The following is a 5784-nucleotide window of genomic DNA, read 5'->3' as shown; positions in this document are numbered from 1 at the left end:
ACACCGTTATTTGACCTCCTATTGTCCCATTCTCACAAAATGGACCTTGCTGCTGAAGGTGTGTGACAGAGTGTGTGTCTGTGTGTGTGTGTGTCTAAGTGTCCGGCAGCCTTTGTCCCTCAGCACTCAGACTTCCTGATTGCTGTTATTTGGTCAACCATGGCACCAGCTCGCTGCAATTTACAAGACGCAAGAGGTTGTGTGTGTGTGAAGAGAAAGAAGAGTGAGGAGGAACGAGAGAGGAGAAGAGTGTGGCAATTTGCAGTAAGCACAATTGTGTGTCTCCGAATGTGTGTGCGCGCGCGAGTGTGCAGACAGTTCAAGTAGCAATTTGGAGTAAGCAAGTGTGTGTGCGCGCCCGATGTGTGTTTGCGTGTGTCGACAGCTCCAGCAGCTTTTCGAGTGGCTACTTTGATGTCTGACCCACTTTGGCTGTTGCTGAGTATAAAGCTATTTATTTAGTTTTGAGTGTGTGTGTGTGTGTGTGTGTGTGTGTGTGTGTGTAAAGCTATTTATCTGGCAGTGGACTGGGAGAGTTTTGCTGTGTGTGCTGTTGGACCCTTCAGCATCTGCTGGTGGTAGACAGCAGAACATCTCACGCTCCGTCTCCTCCTCCTCCACCACCACCTCTTTCTGCTTCCTCCTTCCATCTTCACCATTTTTTACTTCCCCCCAGCTCCTCCTCCTCCTCCTCCTCCTCCTAATGTAATGTCTTCTCCTCGTCATGCCTCGCGTTACTCCGTACTTCCATCTTCCGCGTACCATTAACTCTCCCTGATATAGTGGTTAGTCGAGGCTCTCGGCTCTGATTGGCTAAATCGTGTTAGAAGCTGCTGCAAATTACCAGATAAATCTTTTTTTTCTTCTTCTTCCTGTGAGACTTTTCACCACAAGGTGCGATGTTTCCAGAAATAATCACACGAGTCCAGCCTCCAGAGCTGAAACTGTTTTTATCCTCAGTTAAAGGTTAGTTTCTTACTTCACTTCTGTTTCTTAACAACACCAGTGTGATCTCTGTGTATTTAAGCTACAGCAATGATCTGTTTTCTCCACCGGCCTGATTTTTCCCTCCACACCTGTGATTGTTTGATGAGCCCGGCCCTGTTACCTGTCTGCGCCCCCTGCACACCTGCGCTGCATCTCCCTCATTAGCTCGTCCCTCCTTCCAGTGTTTTTCCAGCCTTTTCCACCCCGGCATCCTCCGTCTCTGTCTCCTGTTTTTTCCGTGTGTTTCCGAGATCCTGCTGTTCTGCTTCCCCTGATGTTCCTCCGTGTTTCCTGGTGTTGCTGAGGCTCCTTATTAAACCTCATCCGTTGCATTTCCTGCCTGCTGCTTCCTCGTCCACCTTCCCTGCTCCAGTGTGACAGTGATGGTTTTATTCTCCATTGTTGTCATCGTCAACAAATCTCATTAAAGGATTCAAACCAAAACTGTCCTTCCTGTCTGTGACTCTCTACAGAGCGGTGACGTATTGTTGTTGGCTAACCCTGACGTTAGCATCGCCCCGGTTCCCTCGACAAACAGCCTGTGAGATTTATGAATTGGATTTCGTTTATGATACTTCCACGTCAGATAATCTTCACAGATGATCACAACAGAGACAGTTTTCCTCACTTCTCGTCCCACTGGTACATTTTTCTGGCATTAAATAAGAAACATATGCTGAATAACAAACTATCAAATATGTTTCTTTAACTTTGAAGAGTTGCCAGTTTGTTTTTGTGTTTTTTTTCCCTTCCTTCATGCACGTGTGGTCTGTTTTCTGGATTCGGATCAGATCTTCATCAGCAGATGGAGTCTGCACGGTTTACATACCAACGTTTACACTTCTGTCTTTTCTTTATGCGTAAAGAAAAGACGTGGCCGGTCTTTCTTTGGATTATCTGTCGACTACAGCGGCGCTCTTTTCTTTTCTTTTCTTTTCTTTTCTTGTCTTTTCTTTTCTTTCTACGTTCCACCATGATTGTTATCGCAGGTCAAGCTGACTTTTCTGGAGGTTTTAAAGAAGTGAACTCTCGCTTAGATGTGTGGACATAAATCATGTAGGGAGGCAAATCGACATCATTTTTATTTCAGTGTCAGAAAATACAACATGAAACAGCAACTCGTCACACTGGAGGAGCTGAAATCAGTGAATGTTTTTGACATTTTGCTTGAGAAATGACTCTAATCAGGTAATTGAAGAATCACTTTAACTCTGAACATCAAATTCCTTGATATCTAAAGTGATTAGGAAGCAATCATATGATCCAGACACACTATTTTCAGTTATTTGCAACGATACAAGTCCAACCTTTCGAGTGGATGGTGGTGGAGTCATTACAAGCCAAGGCTGAGTCACACGACTGGATATTTTTAAAGACACTTGGGGACATTTCCAGCTGTTTTTGTTGTGTCAAAACTGGGTGTTTTTCAAGGAGACCCGGGGACATTTCAAGCAAAACTGGCTATTTTTCACGGGAAGTTGGATCATCGTTGTGTCCAAAACAGGTATTTTAAACCAAACCATGATGTTTTCTTCAACCCAACTGTGGTTTTTGCAGAAACAGAGCAGGTCAAACGTCCTCGGTTAAAGTCGGACGACTCAGTCTTTGGTGGAGGAGGAAGAGTGAAAGTCTTGACGGAGTCTTGTGAATTTAACCTTTGATTTTCAAATGGAAACTTCCTCGACTGTGGAAACCTTCTCGGCGTGAGTTGGGATTTGAAGTCGGGTCAGGAGTTGAAGGTAAATACACACTTTGATCCAACGAGCTCAGCTTCCACACTCTGACTGTGCACTTTGCAATTTCACTGTCAGACCTCTCTGACTGTATGTGCTGCTTCAGGTTCGCTTTTCATGTCGGGGGTGGTGGGGGGAACACATTTCTCTCATTTGTCATGCACTCAGTATTCGCACCTGGCTGCACCTCTTCAGCCTCGGTCAACAACAGCAAAACTGGCTTTAATGTATATAAAAAAAAAGAAAACGTGCAGGTTCTCACTTTATCATTCATGATACTGCAGTCGTTTTATCACCCTGATGTTAGGAGTATTTTATATAAGCTGTAAAAGAAGCAATAATCCACTTGACAGCTTGCTTTACTCTGATGTTAAATCAGCTAACAGGATTTTAAAAGACAAAGACTTTTTCTTCTGAAATCACTGCGGCCTCTCATGGCTTATTCTTTAATTTTCTGCTCCTGCGCTCTCTTCTCTCCCCCGCTCCCTTTTTTTTCCTTTCCCCTACATCTCCCTCCTGCTCTCCTCCTCCTCCTCCTCTTTCTCGGCTCTGTGTTTTGATGTAATTGAGGAGGAGGAGGAGGTGGTGGTGCAGCTCTCCCCCACAGCCAAAGAGTCCAGAGAGCGAAACCTCTAATCAGCGATGTCAACAGCCGACACTTTGCAGCGCTGCGCCGAGGACCGACTTCGTGGACTCTTTGTGTGATGATTGTTTGAGCTCCTGACACCCAGATGACACTAATTTCAGCAAAAGCAACAAAAGACAGGAGCCGTAAAAAAATATATCTCTTTACCGACCACTGCTGTTACTACATCCACGCTCTCTCTTTTTTCGGTGTTAGTGATGCTTGAAGCGATGGAAAGCTCGAGAGGCTGAGCTGGAGATGTGAAGCCTCATGTGAAGCCTCACACCACGCCGTCTTTTTTTTCTCCTTCCCTTCAACGAGAACAGGCTGTAACAGAAAACGCCCAACAAATGAAACTCTTCTTATAATGAGCGAAACCCTCCATCGAGCGGCTTCGCTCCGTCTGGTGAGAGCTGCGATCTTCTTTTGCCGCATTAACATTTAAATTAACACCAAAGCGGTCACAGGTGTGCGTTTATTGGCCGTTTAACGACGGCTCGAGCTCAGCCAATCACGGCCGAGGACGAGGAGTCTCCATTTTCTAAGTCGTCATTAACAGATGTCACGCTCGCTGATGTTTCTGGGGAGCGTCGTCTGTCGAGTTATTTTTTGTTCCTGAAATCATCTCGCCATCTTCTTTGTGTTGTTGTGCTGGTCGTCTGAAGGGAGCGAGCTGATAAATGAACAGCAGTTAAATGAGAGCCAGAGCTCAGCACGGTCATCTGTAAAGCTTTAGCTCGGATGTCACAGTTCAATCACTATGGATTACGGCTTTAAGTGCAGCTGTCTGCCAAAATAGCCTCTCTGAGTGTGAGTGTGTGTGTGTGTGTGCTGTATATTTTTCTATATATACAGAGGTTTTCAGTCCTAAAGTGCAGCGCTTTAATGGTTAAATATGCGGACCTTTAAGACTAAGAGGAAATGTTGTAAAATGGCATTTTAAATGGGTCAAATACAAGGTGATTCATAGGTTTTATTCCACAAAGGGTCATTTGACACGTAGTCGAAGGCCTCACGCTGAGCGGCCGAGTCGAGAGTGGAAATAAAGTCCCAGTACGTGATGCGTGTTCGCTGTCAAATGTGACCGACGGACAGAAAAGGGAAAAGACCGAAACTGAAGGGCGAAGGAGGAAAAATACGAATTAAGGAAAGAACTCATGACAGCACAAAAGGGAAGTGAACAATTTTCTTTTACAAGATGGAAAAACTCTTTAAAAAAAAGGAGAGCCGACTCCGGAGCGAGGCTGAAGTCTTTTATTTCGGCCAGTTAAAGACTGAAATTATACGAGGCGGAGGAGGAATTCATACGCTTTCCCTACTCGCTCGGGCAAAGTAGCAATGGCGCACTATGAAATGCTCATCTCCGTGTTAAAGTCCTTCATTTTAAAGATGTATTATAATTTTTCTGTATCAAAATGTTGAATAACGACGATGACTTTCCAACAATGTTCCGACCCAGAGGAATCTGTCATTTTATTCAAGGTATCGATGATTTTCATCCGGTCGTCTGTCGCTGTAACTTCCTCGGAGAGAGTCAAGGAAACCTCTAAAAGATGGAAGAGACATAACATCACTGAGTATCACGACTAAACGGGGTCAGTCCGACCAAATATTGCTGAAGAGACTGCGCCTACACCGTGAACAGGAGCCTTTCCCGAAAGAAATCGAGGGACGAACATTGTGTCGATAAGAAACTCTCTTTCTGGAGACATTTCTTCATCATCTCATTAACGCAGTGACCCTTCCTTCTTCTTCAGGTTCCTTGGAGAGCGTCTGACAGTGAGAAAGGAAGTCGGGGAACGTAACGTATAAACATTTTAAACTATTACAATATGAGAAGTAAAATGTGAAAACGTGCAAATTAATGTTGTAGCTGGTCGAGAACATATTTTTTAAACTACTTTACTCTTGTTACCATGTGAGGCAGCTCAGTTTGCCTGATTATGTGATCATGAGATTCCTCAAATCCATCCTGCCAGGCTTCAAACTACAGCATTCACTCGTGGCAAAACCAATCAGCGTCAGGAGGGCAGACAGGGGGAGAGAGAGAGCAGAGGAGGATGGACTCGAATGAAAGAGACAGCAGGCCGACAGATCAGTTGCTGAGCATTTAATCAAAATAAACCACAGGAACGGGATAACTGAACGGCGGGATCAGAGAAACACAACAGACGACTCGACAAAGAGGGAACTAAAGACTGGACTCGTGTACAAACTGAACTAATGAGGGGATGAGGTGCAGGTGGAGAGAGGCGGAGAAACGCAGGTGAGGGCGACGAGAAGAAAAGCAGCTGATTGACTTGGAAGAACACCGGGAACAACGAAGATGATGCAGGTGTGGAGGGAGAAAACACTGATTTCAGCCCTTGTGTCCCTGCTGGTACAGGTGAATATGGTGAAATGCTGAAGTAAAGTACAGCTTCACCTCAGTAGATGTTC

General features: G+C 45.0%; 1 long non-coding RNA gene across 1 annotated transcript; it reads right to left on the bottom strand.

Moving 5' to 3' along the window:
- Positions 1–4648: 4648 nt before the first annotated feature.
- LOC311270717 lies at positions 4649–5518 on the bottom strand. The gene is made up of 3 exons (XR_014624287.1): positions 5261–5518; positions 4980–5118; positions 4649–4891 (listed from the first exon to the last, which is right to left on the bottom strand). It is a non-coding gene; the product is annotated as an uncharacterized lncRNA (long non-coding RNA).
- Between the last annotated feature and the right edge of the window lie 266 nt (positions 5519–5784).

Source organism: Pagrus pagrus, assembly GCF_965226575.1.
Source record: "Pagrus pagrus genome assembly, chromosome: 15".
Lineage (NCBI taxonomy): Eukaryota > Metazoa > Chordata > Actinopteri > Spariformes > Sparidae > Pagrus > Pagrus pagrus.
This window is presented reverse-complemented; position numbering and strand designations above follow the sequence as displayed.